Below are 20,742 nucleotides of genomic sequence, written 5' to 3' on the forward strand. Positions count from 1 at the left end.
AATATTTTTAATTTAAATCTAAATTAACGTCTTCTAATTTTTTAATTTGTTAGGTGAAAGTCTACATATAATATTATTTAAACAAATAAAATGAGTAAACGTTTTTCGTAATTTTTGGACATCTTACTATTGGCGACTTTACAAGTGAGTGTGTAAATCAATTTTAACGTCATTCGACTGTTAGGTGGAAAGCACACATAAATACGACGTTAATATTTCACACCGGTGGTCAATAAACTGCACGAGTACTCAAACATCTCTCAACCAAACAAAGGTGAAAAAAACTAAACAAATAAAATCAGTAAACGGTCGGTAATTTCCGTAACGCCGACCACAACACTCGTGAAATTCCGTGGAGACAAGTTCGTCAAGGGAGACAATCAAGATTTCCGATTATCTGCCCTTGATTTCTTAGTCTGCCTTTTGCTTATACGCCATATCAACCCTTTTCCAGGTTATTTAATGGCGATTTCAGTATTTTGGAATGAAAATGCTTTTTATAGAATAATTTTTTTTTTTTTTTTTTATTTATGATTAAATAAGCGACGTGGTTATTCTATATTAAATAAATGCTGAAATAAAATTATAAATAAATAAAAAAATACAATATAAAACCATCGATAATTTAACACATATTCTCAAACAGAAGATTAATACTCGATTTAAAGTTTGCAGCAAACGATTAAAAATACAACAAATTATAAATAAATATACATTTTATTTGACAATGATATCTGTAAAAAAAGGAAACGTGTAGTATCTGTTCTTTTTTTTTTCGTTTAATGACATGAAATAATTATAGGGTTTGTATTACTGTACACATAGATTCGAAAAAGCTGTCAATAAACAAATATATAACAAATAAATGTTATCAAAGGCAAGATAAATTACTTTTCTACCAAACTGGATATAATTTTCGTGTTTTGATTCAGTTTAACATGTTTATTCAGCGCTCGAAAAGAATACAGTGTTTACCGATGTATTGGAAAATTCTAAATGGCGACCGACTGTCTCTTTAACACGGTAAGTTCGGGAAAAGGTGTTATAAATAATAAACTAGACAAAATACTATTAAAAAACCACCGAATATATGTCAAGTTATGTCACGTTAACATATATTGAGCGAATTTCTCAAAGTATTTTGTCTAGTTTATTATTTATTAATAAATCTTGCGCATTTGGGGTAACGTACCCCTCCTGCCTGGCATCGTGGCGGTTGCACTGGCCGCTGACGCAGACCAAAGTGTAGTGGGGGAAAAGAAAACCCAGGGGAATGGAGGGGGAGGAGCGGACTTTGAAGAAATTAGAGTTTTTGACTTCCCCTCACGGGGATGTCGGGTTAGCAGCTCAGATCCCCCCGCGAGGGGGGGAGAGCAGAGAAGAAAGACGCAGTGGGTGCTAGCGGGCCAGAGTGCCGCGTCGCAATTAAGAGAGAGAGGGGATAGGAATCCCTGCCCACAGAGGGGAGCAGAAACGAAGCACCCGCCCTACCCCACGTCACCCTACCCACTAACTTACCCCAACGGAAGCGAGAAAGAGAGCCCTGTCTGCTCGATCCACTGGGAGAGCAGCGAAGATAGATAAAGTTTGGGCCTGGCAGGTCAGTGCTGCTCAGGCAATTAAGTGTGGAGAAATTAGACCATCCCCTGTCTCTAGAGGGAAGAGACCGGAACGAAGAAAAAACGGGTAATCGTGAAGAAAGAGAGAGCCTGTTTCCTCCGTTTGACTATAGGTGGCGTTACTGTCTGTCCACCCAGTTACGGAAGCACAAAATGTATATAATGCCATTCTTGAAATAAAAATAAATGTTTTTGTTATATTTTAATTTTAAACATGTTTTTTTCTTTTTTTTTTGCAAACATATTTAAGTTTTTTTTTTTTTTCAAACATATTTAAGTTTTATTTTTCCAAACATTTACGTGTTGTTGCTTGTTTATTTTCAAACATTTACGTTTTTTTTTGTTTTTTTTTGCAAGCATAAGCTAAATATTTTTTAAATATTTTTCTTTTTGAAAAGTTTGCGTATGCACTTATTGTACCGCGCTATTTTTTAATAGTAGTTTCAAGTAAGATTCAGGTTTTACAATATCCTTTTTCAAATATATATATATAAATACTCGCGGAAAAGGTAAAATAAGTGCAGAAAAATTAAGAAAAAAAGGGAGGGGTCCATAAAAAAGATTTAAAAAAAAAACGTTGATTTTTTTTTTTTTATCATAAGAGCGTAAAAAATACTCGCAGAAAAATGGCTGTACCCATAAATATGTTTAAAAGAAAAATATAGCAAAAACATTTAGTTTATGCTTGCAAAAAAACAAAAAAAAAACAACAACAAAAAAACCGTAAATGTTTGAAAATAAACAAGCAACAAAACGTAAATGTTTGGAAAAATAAAACTTAAATATGTTTGCAAAAAAAAAAACAAACAAAAAACAAAAACGTAAATATGTTTGAAAAAAAAATAAAACTTAAATATGTTTGCAAAAAAAAAAACATGTTTAAAATTAAAATATAACAAAAACATTTATTTCAAGGGTAGCATTATATACATTTTGTGCTTCCGTAACGGGGTGGACAGACAGTAACGCCACCTATAGTCAAACCGAGGAAACAGGCTCTCTCTTTCTTCACGATTACCAAAAAACGCATGCAAAAAACCAACAAAAGCAGGTCTCAATTACCAGCTAGTGGTGTTGGTCCCGAGATTCCAGTCTCCCAAAAAAGGGGATCGGTTTCCGGGTCCAAGCTCCCAACTACCCACTAACTTACCCCAACGGAAGCGAGAAAGAGAGCCCTGTCTGCTCGATCCACTGGGAGAGCAGCGAAGATAGACAAAGTTTGGGCCTGGCAGGTCAGTGCTGCTCAGGCAATTAAGTGTGGAGAAATTAGACCATCCCCTGTCTCTAGAGGGAAGAGACCGGAACGAAGAAAAAACGCATGCAAAAAACCAACAAAAGCAGGTCTCAATTACCAGCTAGTGGTGTTGGTCCCGAGATTCCAGTCTCCCAAAAAAGGGGATCGGTTTCCGGGTCCAAGCTCCCAACTACCCACTAACTTACCCCAACGGAAGCGAGAAAGAGAGCCCTGTCTGCTCGATCCACTGGGAGAGCAGCGAAGATAGACAAAGTTTGGGCCTGGCAGGTCAGTGCTGCTCAGGCAATTAAGTGTGGAGAAATTAGACCATCCCCTGTCTCTAGAGGGAAGAGACCGGAACGAAGAAAAAACGCATGCAAAAAACCAACAAAAGCAGGTCTCAACTACCAGCTAGTGGTGTTGGTCCCGAGATTCCAGTCTCCCAAAAAAGGGGATCGGTTTCCGGGTCCAAGCTCCCACAAATGTGGAGTCGGTCCTTGCTAACGAAGGTTAGTATGAAAACACCTTAACCTATCCAGAAACCCGGTGGCGGACAGTTTCGTAACTGAGAGAACAGATGGTGTTTATTTGCTCCCCCACTGAGCAAATTAGGCACAAGGCCGTTTTTAATGTGAGGTAAAAACCAGCTCCCCTAAAAGGGGTCACTCTGGTTACCAAAAATAATAATTGTCCCAGTATAGAGGGTTTCCCCTCCATTGACTGGTACAAATTATCTTAAGTGCAGCATCTGCCGGAACAGATACTACACTTTGATCTTGTCACGAGGGCCGACAAAGTCGTGGAAAATTCAATACATAAAATCAACAGCTTTAATTTCTATGAATCGTCATTCGCGTATCGGTGCGAAGTCAAGTGTCGGCGTTAGAAAGCCGTTCTTAACATGGAGAGATTGGGATATGGGCATTCCGAAAGTCGTTCTTAAAATGGAGAGAGGAGGAGGGCGTTTTGTAACCATTCCGTACAAGCATCTAACAATTTAATAACAACCATCAAATGTTAAATAAAAATAAGATCAATAAAAAAATAAATAAAAATAAAAAAACATCAAATCAAATAAAAACAACGATCAATGTGTAATATCTGTTAACGAAAATATTTTTTTTAATTATTAGCAAATAATTCAAAGTGTAGTATTTGTTTTATTATTATTAATGACAGTTTAAAGGCTCCAAAATCACTTTCGAATTCAACATCAACTGTCGCATTAACTCGCATCCCTACAATTCTGAAATCTCGTCCCAATAGTGTAGAAGCGCCCATTTCAACCTAATAACATGGATCTCAATTTGATAAAACAACTATCTAATAAAAGAATGTACTAATTTTTTTTTGTTTTTTTTTTTGGTTTTTTCATTTGAAATTCAAGTTTCACGACAACTTGATTACAATGTTAGAATACAAAGAATAGATTTCTAAATAACACCGTTTTTATTTCGGCACGGTAGCATAACTGCATATACTTTTGCAGGTTTTTGTTTTTTTCCTATTATAATCATACGTATATTTTGTGTCTATGACGTAACTGTTCCTTAGTTCGTCTTTATCAATGTTACAGCATATTCCAAATATCACATCCATCTGTAGAGTGGTTTATTTAAGTGATATTCATTAACAAATATAGGGTTTGTATTACTGTACACATAGATATAAATTATATTGAAAATTATATATAAAGAACGAAATGTGTAGTGTCTGTTCATTTTTTTTTTTCGTTTAATAACACGAGGTAATTATAATAACTTAAATAAAATATCATTTTTTTTTATTATTCACTTTAAACATTAAAAAAAAAAACAAGATTATTATTTTACATAAAAGAAATGCTGAAATAAAATCACAAATTATACCAAAAATTACTTACCTTTCTTCTAGTGAAAACTCCCAGTAAAAATACATGTGTCTGTGTCTCTAACCACGACGTTTCGTGAAATGGCAAATTCCGCCAAAAACATATTTCTTCCCGCGTTTATTTCATGTGAGCACGAGAGAGAGAGAGAGAGAGAGAGAGAGAGAGAGAGAGAGAGAGAGAGAGGGGGATAGAGAGAGAGAGAGAGAGAGAGAGGGGGAGAGAGAGAGAGAGAGAGACAGAAAGAGAGAGAGGGGGGAGAGAAAGACGGAAAATAATGAAATTATGAAAGTAATAAAACAATAAAACTTCCACCCACACACCCACACACTCCGCACGTGTTTGCACTCTTGCCCGGGGTCAAACGGAAGTTAAATCAAATACATTACATCTCGTCAAAGTTTTGTTTCTGTCATGACGTGGCGAAGGGTGGGGGTATGAAGCGAATTTGAAATTTAACGAATTTTATTTCAACGCGCCAATTCCTCCCCCTCCCACCGCCTCCCTCTTTCGGATCGTAAAAATAACTGTTTTTTTTTTTTTTGTTATTAAATTGTATTTTTTTAAGAAATCGTTACCTTAAAAGTTCAGAAAGCCATTCTTAATGTAGAGAGGATCATGTTAACTATTCTGTCCAATAATTTAATAAGCAGAAGATCTGATAAAAATTCAATTTAACTTGTATTAACACTTTCAATCTCTCCATGATAAGAACGGCTTTCTGAAAAAAAAACACCTCACAATCTGGAAAGCCGTTCTTACCATGGAGAGATTGGGCTCCCCCCAATTCCGAAAGTCGTTCTTAAAATGGGGAGAGGAAGGCGTTTTGTAACTATTCCGTACAGTCACCTAACTATTTAATAAAAAAAAAACATCGGGTTTGTATTACTGTACACATAGATTCGAAAAAGTTGTCAAAAAACAAATATATAACAAATAAATGTTATCAAAAGGCAAGATAAGTTACTTTTCTACCAAACTGGATATAATTTTTGTGTTTTTATTCAAGGTAACATGTTTATTCAGCTCGAAAAACATAGTGTTTACCGATGTATTGGAACATTCAAAATGGCGTCTGATTCTCTCTTTAACACGGTAAGTTTGGGAAAAGGTGTTATAAATAAAAAACTATACACAATACTACTAAAAACCCGCCGAATATATGTCCACCTATGTCACGGTAACATATATTGATCGAGTTTGTACAGTATTTTATCTGGGTTTTTATTTATAACACCTTTTCCCAAACTTACGGCTGAATAAACATGTTATATTGAATAAAAACACGAAAAATATATCCAGTTGGGTAGAAAAGTAACTTATCTTGCCTTTGATAACATTTATTTGTTATATATTTGTTTTTATTACAACTTTTTCGAATCTATGTGTACAGTAATACAACACCAAAACATTAAATGTTAAATGAAAATAAGATCAATAAAAAATAAATAAATATAAAATACATCAAATCAAATAAAATAAACGATCAATGTGTAGTATCTGTTAACGAAAATATTTTTTTATATACACGTTGACTTGCCTTGGTCTATAGAATCTAACTCTCATTCAGGTATGCTGAAAACGAATATCGCAAGGAAAAGTAGCTAAGACAAATAGTTTTAGAGCAAGTTTTATTAATGCGTGTATTGTGAAATGTAAATCACTGGCGACCATGTTTGAACAGTTTGAACAGGCGGCGTATGAAAGGGGCCAACTCTCAGTTTGTTCAGGTATGCTGAAAACGAATATCGCAGCAGAACTTAAAACACTTGTTCAAGTACGTAGAAGAGTAACTTATCTTGCCTTTGGTAACATTTATATATTATATATTTGTTTTGTATATCAACTTTTACGCTTGGTTGTCTTAACTCCGAAGGATTAACCTTAGAATTTCCACAGGTCTCATTAGTTAAAACGAATTATTTCGCGGTCCAAATTGGCGTGAAATAAACAAATCTGACTGACACAGGGTTTGCCATTTCCGGTTGTCGCCGCCGACAACGCTCTTATATTTACAATCGAAAGCGTCGCCAAGTCCGTTCGTCGCTGTGTCTGTGTGTGTACCTATTTACTATGCCTCCCCACGGGACAGAGTTAGACACCAGGGTCGTTTTTTTAACGTGGAGAAAAGATACAAAAATAAAAACTGTCTCAGTCGTGAAGGATTTCTCCTCCACCGAAAGAGAACAAGAAATAGAAGTGCAGCATCTGAAGAACAGATGGTATTTATTTGCTCCCCCACCACCGAGCAAATTAGGCACAAGGCCGATTTTTAATGTGAGGACTGAGGGGGAAATGGGGAACAACTCCCCGGGGAGTAGGGGAGCTGGATGGTGACAATTGGTATGAAGGGTTACCCCATACATTGACCAAGGTCTTATATGTGGGGTCGGCCCCACATACGGTCTTTGCTGGCAGTATCTGCCGGAACAGATGGTATTTATTTGCTCCCCCACCAAGCAAATTAGGCACAAGGCCGATTTTTAATGTGAGGAGTGAAGAGAGGGGGAAGGGAAAAAGGGGACCAGCTCCCGAGAGGTGGGAAATGGGAGCTGGTTAATGGTCAGGCATGTGGGGTTGCCCCCACATCTGGTCTTTGCTAGTCATAGCTAGTCATAGCCTGCAGTATCTGCCGGAACATCTTGTCACGAGGGCCGGCAAAGTCGTAAAATTCAATACATAAAATCAACAGCTTTCATTTCTATGTATCGTCATTCGCGTATCAGTTGCGTTGGAAATGCATTTCTGCACGTGCATGGCTGGACGATAAGAATAACATTACAAATAAAAACAATAATTATTATCTTCAAGTCTCTTCTTAAAGGGGCTTTTCGGCTGGCTACGAAGTTACAACTAGCTAATTGACACTCGACACTGTCAATGAGTTATGCGAAACAGACGGACTGTTCCGCTGTATCACAGTTATTAAGTGTGGTTAGACTGAAATTCATCAAAGCCAGTAGTCTAAGTTTCAACTAGCTAATAGACATTCGGCACTTTCAATGAGTTATGCGATCACCGCCACTTGTCCAAAAACGGACTGTTCCGCTGTATCACAGTTATTAAGGGTGGTTAGAGTGTAACTCATCAGAGCCAGTAACCTAACTTACAACTAGCTAGTCGACATTCGACACTGTCATTGAGTTATGCGATACACTGCTAATTGTCCAGAGACGGACTGTTCTACTGTATCACAGTTGTAAAGGGTGGTTAGACTAAAACTCATAAGAGCCAGTAATCTAATTTACAACTAGCTTATCGACAGTAGAGATTTTCACTGAGTTTACGTGTGTGTGTGTGTGTGTGTGTGTGTGTGTGTGTGTGTGTGTGTGTGTGTGTGTGTGTGTGTGTGTGTGCTTCGTTAACATTCGGACTGTCATTTTAAAATCGTTCGGGTATGCTGAAAACGAATATCGCAAGGAAAATTAGCACAGACACGTAGTTTTCGATTTATTAATGCGTGTATTTTGAAATGTAAATCACTGGCGACCATGTTTGAACAGGCGGCATATGAAAGGGACCAACCTTCAGTTTGTTGAGGTATGCTGAAAACGAATATCGCAAGGAAAATTAGCAGAGACAAATAGTTTTGGAGCTAGTTTTATTAATGCGTGTATTTTGAAATGTAAATCACGGCGACCATGTTTGAACAGGCAGCATATGAAAGGGGCCAACCCTCAGTTTGTTAAGGTATGCTGAAAACGAATATCGCAAGGAAAATTAGCACAGACAGACGAATAGTTTTCGAGATAGTAATGCGTGTATTTTGAAATGTAAATCACTGGCGACCATGTTTGAACAGGCGGCATATGAAAGCGGCCAACCATCAAGTTGTTCAGGTATGCTGAAAACGAATATCGCAAGGAAAATTAGCAGAGAATGACCGACTACTAGTTTTGGAGCTTGTTTTATTAATGCGTGTATTTTGAAATGTAAATCACTGGCGACCATGTGTGAACAGTTTTAACAGGCGGCATATGAAAGGGGCCAATCCTCAGTTTGTTCAGGTATGCTGAAAACGAATATCGCAAGGAAAACCAGCACAGACTGACTATAGACTCACCATCAAAGTATTGAAATATTTTTTATTTTATAAAGGAATCACTACTTATCAAGCCCCAGAGGCCACTCGAGGATAAGGGTTAAAGTGTGTACATACAGTAGTCAATGGACAATATCATAGTAATCGTTAGAAGTGTAAATTTGGTAAATTGGATTATTTAAGAGGAACGGCTCATCAAGAACTTGTTTACATTGGACTTGAAGACGACGAAATAAAAATATAAAGTTGAAAGAACTAGCAAAAAATATCATTTTAACGATGCATTTCAAATCGTAAACTGCCTGTTTACATTTTTTTTTTACATTTTTCGAAGATAATAAAAAGTGTAAAAAAAAGCAAACCTTTAGAATCCTAAAAAGATCTCCCGGGAGCATTTTTGCAACATGAAAAATATACAAACCAAAATAAAGAGAGGAGGCAACCCTGCTCAAAAATATGGCTTATTACATCGCCTAAAAAAAGAAGAAGAATCGGTGGCTCCGTGGGGAAGTAAATTGTATTCTTTTTTCTAACTTGGTTTTAAAAAGTTTTTATTGCTAACATTTATTTTCATGAACTCTAACCACACCTCACAACCCTAATCCGGCCGGTCGGGGAAAAACGTTTTTATTTTTTTAAATTTTCGTGAATACGACAACACACATACGCACGCATGTACACACATACACACACACACACGCACGCACACATAAGCATATCGCTTGTCACCAAGCTAAAGAAGAGAGAGAGAGAGAGTGGGGGAAGGAGAGAAAGGATCGTACGTGCCGGGGTCAAACAGAAGTTAAATGAAATCGATTATAAATCGCTCGACAAAGTTGTGTCAGAACTTTTTATTCTATGAAACTTAAGATTAATAAAACGAAATAATCGTGACCCGTGGAAATTTCATGGCGAATATTTCGCATTCAAGAGAACAAAACGAAAAAGTAGTGAACAAATAAATATATAAGAAAATGAATGTTACCAAAGGCAAGGTAAGTTACTCTTCTACCTAGATCACATTTTTGTTGTTTTAACTTATTTTAAAACGTTTATTTAACACAAACAAAAGTAGCGCACGGTTTTAAGTTAGAACAATAAAGAAGTGTCTGACATTTTACAGACATCTTGTGAGACTCGATAATCGCTCCAAACTCGAAAATTAAGCAAAATACTGGTAGGAACACATCCAATAAATGTCAGCAAACGTTCGAACATGTTTTCTTTTTCACATTAGCGAAACACTTATCAGAGAAAAAGCGAAAATGAGAAGCAAACACAAATGAAGAAGTCGGTTTTTATCGTTGAGCACAAAAACAACAAAAAAAAGAGTATCTAATCTAATAGGCCCCGTGCGTGCTATAGGTCAATCTCCAACGTCTGTCCCATCGCCTCCTCGGTGTTGCATCCCTGTTTACAAGTACTTTAATGGGATGTGCTCTGATGAACCCATAGCACTTATACCAGTGCCCGGAAAACTTGTCCCGAGAAAACTCGTCTCCGGAAAAACCGTACCCGGAAAACTCGAACCGTCAGTTTTTTCAGGTATGCTGAAAACGAATATCGCAAGGAAAATTAGCAGAGAAAAATAGTCTTGGAGCTAGTTTTATTAATGCGTGTATTTTGAAATGTAAATCACTGGCGACCATATATATATATATATATATATATATATATATATATATATATATATATATATATTATATTTTTAACTTTTTATAACTTTTTAAATTACCGGGTGCTAACCTCTCTCTCTCTCTCTCTCTCTCTCTCTCTCTCTCTCTCTCTCTCTCTCTCAACGACGCACACACCCACATACACACACACTTGCATAAACACACACACACACACGCCCACGTTCACTCTTCAAACTAAACAAATTTAACTCAGCACACACACACACACATACACACACTCGCATAAAGACACCAACACACACAAACACAAAGTATTACTCTGTGTGTGCGTGCGTGCGTGCGTGCGCGCATATCACGCCACATTCACTCTTCAACTAAACAAGTTTAAATCAACCAATGAAAAGGCAGCTAGGTAACACAAACTCCATAAAAGGTAAAAAGGTTGCGACATCGACTGCGAACTGTTCGGTTTTTCCCGGAAAAGTTAACGGTTTTCACGGCGATGGTGAAATATAAAAAGAGGCCTAAAACGGGCTGTAAATTCAGTTTGGACCCTGGCAGCGAGATGAGTTCCAGAAGAATAGATGACCAGCCAGTCGACCCAGCTAAGCCGCCGCCCTGCCGCTCCTCTGTCTACTTCTCTGATGTAAAAAAAAAAAAAGGTATTTCTTGTCGTTTCAAAGTAGATGACGCATTTATTTCAGTTGTGTAAACTGCACAAGTGTTCAAATGAACGTTGTTAGTATGAGCACAGTTCATAAACACGTCGAATTTCTTTTCAAATTTCGACACTTGTGTAGTTTACACGATTTTAACGTTTAACGTCTTTTTATATTTTATTATACTGTTAGAAAGCCAGCCAACAAATATTACCGTGACAATTGTGCAGTTTATAGACCATGCTGTTCTTGGTTAAAATATTTAAATTTAAATCTAAATTAACGTCTTTTTTTTTTAATTTGTTAGATGAAAGCATACATATAATATTATTTAAGGGTGGTCAATAAACTATAGAATTACCGTGACAATTGTGCAATTTATAAACCGTGCTGTTCTGGGAAAAAAATATTAAAATTTAATCTTAATTAACGTCTTTTTTTTTTAATTTGTTAGATGAAAGCATACATATAATATTATTTAAGGGTGGTCAATAAACTATAGAATTACCGTGACAATTGTGCAATTTATAAACCGTGCTGTTCTGGGAAAAAATATTAAAATTTAAATCTAAATTAACGTCTTTTTTTTTAAATTTGTTAGGTGAAAGCATACATATAATATTATTTAAGGGTGGTCGATAAACTATAGAATTACCGTGACAATTGTGCAGTTTATAATCCGTGCTGTTCTGGGGAAAAAATATGAAAATTTAAATCTAAATTAACGCCTTTTTTTAAAATTTGTTAGATGAAAGCATGTATATAATATTATTTAAGGGCGGTCCATAAACTGTAGAATTACCCTGACAATTGTGCAGTTTATAAACCGTTCTTTTATTGGATAAAATACTGGATGTGTATTTTCCCCCCTAAAGTCCAACCCTATCCTCACCGTGGTAGGGGGGTGTAACGTTGTAGTTTAATAGCTACACGGCTAAATGGGCTCTGGCAAAAAAAAAAAAAAATCCAGAAAATGTCGGCATTAGTTTGTTGCGTCCGTCATCTGGTCGTCTTTTTATACGCTTGCATGTGGCGAGCAAAAAGGCGTGATGGGGGCAGGCTGAAAGGAGAACAATACCCGAAAGATGTAAACCGAACGAAAGAGAAAAATGGGCCTCCCTGCAAGGCCCCGTGTTCTCCCCAGCCTGCTCCCAGTTTCCCCGACTTTGCATGCAACTGGTTTTGAGCTTTTGGAAAGCTCTTTTCTCAGTGTCGGGGTGTTGACTCCACTTCCAAGTTAACAAATAGCTGCAAGTCTGGGTACGGTCCGATTGGTTCCGAAGCTCTTCCGCTGTGAGGTGCGCTTTCGAATCTCCCGAAGGGGGCTACCCTCTAAGCAGGCGACACGTGCTCGTGTTACTATATAATGCAGGCTTGCCTCGATTCGACTAAGGACGACTAGAGTTCGACTAGATTGTGTGCTCACAAGCCGCTTTAAGGCCGCTTTTATTATTCCTACTGTCTAGGAACTCCGAAACGGTATGGTAGTGCAATTATATATGACCGTCCTCCAATACGAAATGGTAGTGCAATTATATATGACGGTCCTCCGACATGACAGTAGGAATGCCAGTTTTGTGAGCGATCATCGCCGTCTTATGAACACAAACTATTGGTATCTTTACGAATCCTGTTGGGTAGAGAGAACACCTCTGTTTTCTGCTCCGCCTGTTATTCTGAGTAGAAACCGCTTTTTAGGAGATGTTCGCAGCAAAGCTTGTTTTTATATAGTGCCCCTCCTTTCGGGAGTTCATCACCTCGCTGCCCAGACACGAGCTTTCCCCGGTGGAACCTCTCTTTTTTTCTTTTTTTATTTATTTTACTTTCCAGTTTCATGGCGAACGAACAGTCACGAGCAAGTGGTCTGCACCAACAGGAAGATGAGTATAGTATCACCCTTTCTTCTTTCTATTTCGATTTCAGTCTTTGTGATTTGATAATTTAATTTAACTGTTTCCATTGTTCCAGCTTTCACACAGCAGTAGATTATAAACACTATAAACATCATCTCTTTTTTATAGATTGGAACAAGCAATGAAACCTAGCAGCATCACCGTTCCTGTCTGCCACATGTCTTGTGCAGTTTGAATCAAGTATTTCTTTCTTTGCGTTCAAGCACATCTGGGTACACTTAAACTGCGTATGATGTATGTCTATCTGTTTCTTCCTACATTAGCATCTTGAAGTCTTCGCAGCAATCATTGTCATAGAAGTAGAGTAAGTATTCTTTTTCTTTCCTTCTGTGTGTATATTTCTGTAATTTCAGGTACTCCCCTTGATCATGGTGGAATTCTACTATAAGCTATTGTGAGAATTATGTGGATTGGAAAAAACAACTGAATCCAGCAGCATCACCTATCCTAGCTGCCACATGTTTCCTGTAGTTACAGAAGTCCTCAAGTAAGTGTTTCTTTCTTTGTGTACATGCACATCTGGGTAAAATCAAATTCTAAACTATTAGCTTTATTTAAATGAATGCAGTTCTGCTTGTATTTCTTCTCATCAGCTAACTTATGCAACTACAAAAAAAAAAAATAAAAAATAAAGTAGTACATTTGATCATAACCAGAAAGTTGAATATATCATTTAAAAAAAATCCATTAGTTATGTTGTCTCTCTTTATTATATAAATAAAAAAAAAGTTTTTAAATTATTAAAAGAAAAAAAATCCTCACATTAAAAAATATATATATGTAACAAAGAACACAAACAAACATGAAATTGCCATGAGTTTCAGCAAGAAGCAGAACAGAGAAAAAGTGGAGATAACACCTGGGAAGTAACAGGTAAGAATTTTCCTTATTTCTTATCTCAACTAGCACATAGATTTTTTTCAAATATACATTACAAAAAATTACCCAAGTAAAACAATTGATGGAAAAACTAAGCATTAAAATTCAATTAAGCATAAAAAAGATAACTTCTAATAATTATGTCATCTATATACAAATTGTCTCCCTTTAATATGTGTATGTATATATATATACATATATATATATATAATCAAGGGAGACAATTTGTATATAGACGACAATTATTAGAAGTTATTTTTTTATTGAAATATATGTATATATATATATATTTATATATATAATATATATATTCAAGGGAGACAATTTTTATATAGATCATAATTATTTGAAGTTATTTAATTCAAATATATATATATATATATATATATATATATATATATATATATATATTTATTTCAATTAAAAAAATAACTTCTAATAACTGTCTTCTATATTCAAATTGTCTCCCTTGAATATATATATATATATATATATATATATATATATTCGAGGGAGACAATTTGTATAAAGATCACATAATCATTAGAACTTATTCTTTTTAATTCACATAAATATATATATATATATATATATATATATATATATATTCAAGGCAGACAATTTGTATAAAGATCAGATAATTATTAGGAGTTATGTTTTAATTGATATAAATATGCATATATATATATATATATATATGAAAATAATGGAAATAGAAGTTATGTTTTAATTGATATATATATGAATATATATATATATATATATGAATATATATATATTAATATATATATATATATATATATGAATATATATATATATATATGAAAATATATATATATATATATATATATATATATATATATATATATATATATATATATATATTATACTAGCATGAGTTCCTGCCTTAGCCCCGGTGTTTAGCGGTGTATGCTGCCCCCCTCCCCAACCAAAAAAAAAAAGCAGAAAAACGGTTAATTTTAAAAAATTTGACCCCTATTATGAACCTTTACAATTTATTGTTTTGGGCTCCAATGGAGATATTAAGTTAGATCCATGTCCAAGGAAACTATATGTAAAATTTCAAGTGTTTAGACCCATAATTGTCGGAGGAAATTAGTAGGGTTCTCAAAGGCCAAATCATTGAACTTTGACCCCTTAATTGCAAAATTTCTGTTCAAATACAAATCACATAGATTTTCTAAAATCTCAGTACCCTTTGTATCAAAATTTGGAATATGTAGACTAAAATTGACAGAGAAATGTACACACAGACAGACATATTCAATTCTATAGATAGATAGATAGATAAATAATGAGAGACAGAAAGTTAAATATATACAATGATTAATGAATTAGTAGAGATAGTTGTTAAATTTTTGGAAATATGTATGGCAATTTGATGATAAGACTTAGAGCTAACTGTTAATATTTAAAATATATACACAGAAATTCAAATGATAGGACTTATATGTAGAGTGCTCAATACATCAGTAGAGCAAGGTAATAACTTAAAAAAAAATGTAAACGTCAATTTAGATAACCACAATTTTTTTGGTATTCTTGTGTGAATATGACATAATGTAATATAAATTTTAATAATTTTATTCTAACTGTTATGATTCTCAATGATAAATCTAAAATGTCAATATATATATATATAAATATTTATATATATATATTTCAATAAAAAAACACTTCTAATAATTATGTGATCTATAAAACAATTGTCTCCCTTGTACATATATATATAGATTATATATATATATAATATATATATTATATATATTTATATATATATATACATATATTTACTTAAAAAAAATAACTTCTAATAATTATGTGATCTATATATAAATTGTCTCCCTTGAATATATATATATATATATATATATATTTCAATTAAAAAAATCACTTCTAACAATTATGTGATCTATATACAAATTGTCTCCCATTTTTTTTAGCACTATTTAAAGTGTAATTAATAAGTAGAAATCTAAATAAAATATCTTTATTGCTCTATGTCTAATTGAGCACTCTTATATAACTCTAGTTAAATCTTAATGTTTATTTTTCCTGTAATAAAATAAACGTTTTATAATATCAGCTCTGTCTAGTTTTGAACACTATTTGAAGTGTATTAATTAAGTTCAAATCTAAATAAAATGTCTTTATTGCTCTATGTCTAATTGAGCACTCTTATATGACTAGTTGAATCTTAATGTTTATTTATCCTGTAATAAAATAACATACATATAAAAATTGAATATATATAAATATATATATATATATCAATTAAAAAAATAACTCCTAATAATTATGTTACATATATACAAATTGTCTCCCTTGAATATATATATATATATATATATATATATATATATATATATATATATATATATTATATATATATTTATTTCAATAAAAAAAACTTTTAATAATTAGGTAATCTATGTATTACTTGTCTCCCTTGAATATATATATATTATATATATATATATATATATATATATAAATATATTTTTTATATATATATATATATGTATTTATATATATATATATTTCAATAAAACAATAACTTCTAATAATTATGTGATCTATATAACAATTGTCTCCCTTGAACATATATATACAGATTATATATATAAAATATACATATATTATATATATATATATATATATATTTATATATATACATATATATATATATATATTCATTTAGAAAAAAAATAACTTCTAATAATTATGTGATCTATATATAAATTGTCTCCTTTGAATATATATATATATATATATATATATATTTATGTATTTATTTCAATAAAAAAGTAAGTTCTAATAATTATGTGATCTATATACAAATTGGCTCCCTTGAATATATATATATATTTCAATTAAAAAAATAACTTCTAATAATTATATATAAAAATTGAATAAATATATATATATATATATATATATATGTATATATATATTTCAATTAAAAAAATAACTTCTATACATTATGTGATATATATACAAATTGTCTCCCTTGAATATATATATATATATATATATATATATAATATAAATTTATTTCATTAAAAACAAACTTCTAATAATTATGTTATCTATGTATTAATTGTCTCCCTTTAATATATAAATATACATATTATATATATATATATATATATATATTTATATATATATATATTTTAATAAAAAAAATAACTTTTATAATTAAGTTATCTATATAACAATTGTCTCCCTTAAATATATATATATATATATATATATATATATATATATATATTTATTTCAATAAAAAAATAAGTTCTAATAATTATGTGATCTATATACTAATTGTCTCATTGAATATATATATATATATATATATATTTATATAGATTTCGATAAAAAATTATTTCTAATAATTATGTGATGTATATACAAATTGTCTCCCTTTTTTAGCACTACTTTAAGTGTAATTATAAAGTACAAATCTAAATAAAATGCCTTCATTTCTCTATGACTAATTGAGCACTCTTATATTACTCTAGTTAAATCTTAATGTTTATTTATCCTGGGATAAAATAAACGTTTTATAATATCAGCTCTGTCTAGTTTTTAGCACTATTTAAAGGGTATTTATTAAGTACAAACCTAAATAAAATGTCTTTATTGCTATCTGTCTCATTGAGAACTCTTATATAACCAGTTGAATCTTAATGTTTATTTATCCTGAAATAAAATAAAATACATATAAAAATTGAATGACTACATATATATATCTTCCAATTAAAAAAAAAACTTCTAATAATTATGTGATATATATACAAATTGTCTCCCTTGAATATATATATATATATTATATATATATATATATATATATTTTTATTTCAATAAAAAAAAAATTCTAATAATTAGGTTATCTATGTATTAATTGTCTCCCTTGTATATATAAATATATATATTATATATATAAATATATATTTATATATATATATATATATATATATACATATATATATATTTCAATAAAAAAAACTTATAATTATTTGATCTATATAACAATTGTCCCCCTTGAACATATATATATTATATATATAAAATATATATATATATGTATTTATTTAAAAAAAATAACTTCTAATAATTATGTGATCTATCTATAAGTTGTCTCCCTTTTTTAGCACTAAAGTGTAATTATTAAGTACAAATCTAAATAAAATGTCTTTATTGCTCTATGTCTAATTGAGCACTCTTATATAACTCTAGTTAAATCTTAATGTTTACTTATCCTGTAATAACATAAACGGTTTATAATATCATCTCTGTCTAGTTTTGAACACTATTTAAAGTGTATTTATTAAGTACAAATCTAAATAAAATGTCTTTATTGCTCTATGTCTCAGTGAGCACTCTTATATGACTCTATTTATATCTTAATGATTATTTATCCTGGAATGAAATATACATTTTATAATATCAGCTCTCTCTAGTTTTTAGCACTATTTAAAGGGTATTTATTAAGTACAAACCTAAATAAAATGTCTTTATTGCTCTATGTCTCATTGAGCACACTTATGTAACTAGTTGAATCTTAATGTTTATTTATCCTGTAATAAAATAAAATACATATAAATATTGAATGAATATATATATATATTTCAATTAAAAAAATAACTTCTAATAATTATGTGATATATATACAAACGACCCCCTTGAATATATATATATTTAATTCAATAAAAACAACTTCTAATAATTAGGTGATCTATGTATTAATTGTCTCCATTGATTATATATATATTATATCTATATATACATATATATTTTATATATATATTTAGTTATATATATATTTCAATAAAAAAATAACTTCTAATAATTATGTGATCTATATAAAAATTGTCTCCCTTGAACATATATATATAGACTATATATATATATAAAATATATATAGATTATATATATATATAAAATATATATATATTATATATATATATATAAATATATTTATATATATATATTTATTTAAAAAAATTCCTTCTAATAATTATGTGATCTATATATAAATTGTCTCCCTTGAATATATATATATGTATATATATATATATATATATTTATTTCAATAAAAAAAATAAGTTATAATAATTATGTGATCTATATATCAATTGTCTCCCTTGAATATATATATACATATATGTATTTCAACAGAAAATTACATCCAATAATTATGTGATCTCTATACAAATTGTCTCCCTTTTTTAGCACTATTTAAAGTGTAATTATAAAGTAGAAATCTAAATAAAGTGTCTTCATTGCTCTATGTCTAATTGAGCACTCTTATATAACTCTAGTTAAATCTTAATGTTTACTTATCCTGTAATAAAATAAACGTTTTATAATATCAGCTCTGTCTAGTTTTGATTACTATTTTAAAGTGGATTTATTAAGTACAAATCTAAATAAAATGTCTTTATTGCTCTATGTCTAATCGAGCACTCTTATATAACTCTAGTTAAATCTTAATGTTTATTTTTTCTGTAATAAAATAAACATTTTATAATATCAGCTCTGTCTAGTTTTGAACACTATTTAAAGGGTATTTATTAGTACAAACCTAAATAAAATGTCTTTATTGGTCTATGTCTCATTGAGCACTCTTATATAACTAGTTTAATCTTTATGTTTATTAATCCTGTAATCAAATAAAATACATATAAAAATTGAATGAATATATATATATATATATTTCAATACAAAAAAATAACTTCTAATAATTATGTTATATATATACAAATTGTCTCCCTTGAATATATATATATATATATATATATATATATATATATATATATATATATATATATATATTTATATTTCAATAAAAAAAACTTCTAAGAATTAGGTGATCTATGTACTAATTATGTCCCTTGAATATATATATATTGTATATATATATATGTATATATATATATATTTTATATATATATATTTCAATAACTAAAACAACTTCTAATAATTATGTGATCTATATATAAATTGTCTCCCTTGAATATATATATATATATATATATATTTCAATTAAAAAAATAACTTCTAATATTTATTTGATCTATATACAAATTGTCTCCTTGAATATATATATATATATATATATATATATTTCAATTAAAAAAATTACTTCTAATAATTATGTGATCTATATAAAAATTGTCTCCCTTTCTTTAGCACTATTTAAAGTTTAATTATTAAGTACAACTATAAATAAAATGTCTTTATTGCTCTATGTCTAATTGAGCACTCTTATATAACTCTAGTTAAATCTTAATGTTTACTTACCCTGTAATAACATAAACGTTTTATAATATCAGCTCTGTCTAGTTTTGCACACTATTTAAAGTGTATTTATTAAGTACAAATCTAAATAAAATGTCTTTATTGCTCTATGTCTCATTGAGAACTCTTATATAACTAGTTGATTCTTAATGTTTATTTATCCTGTAATAAAATAAAATACGTATAAAAATTGAATGACTTATATATTTAAATAAAAAAAGTCACTTCTAATAATTATGTGATATATATACAAATTGTCTCCATTAAACATATATATATATATATTATATATTATATATATATATATATTTATTTCAATAAAAAAACTTCTAATAATTAGGTGATCTATATATTAATTGTCTCCCTTGAATATATAAATACATCTTTTATATATATAAATATATATTTATATATATATATATATACATATATATATATTTCAATAAAACATAACTTATAATTATGTGATCTATATAACAATTGTCTCCCTTGAACATATAAATTAAATTTATAGATTATATATATATATATATTGATATATATATGTATTTATTTAAAAAAAATAACTTCT

Source organism: Euprymna scolopes, chromosome 45 (assembly GCF_053919585.1).
Source record: "Euprymna scolopes isolate OS-2025 chromosome 45, ASM5391958v1, whole genome shotgun sequence".
Lineage (NCBI taxonomy): Eukaryota > Metazoa > Mollusca > Cephalopoda > Sepiida > Sepiolidae > Euprymna > Euprymna scolopes.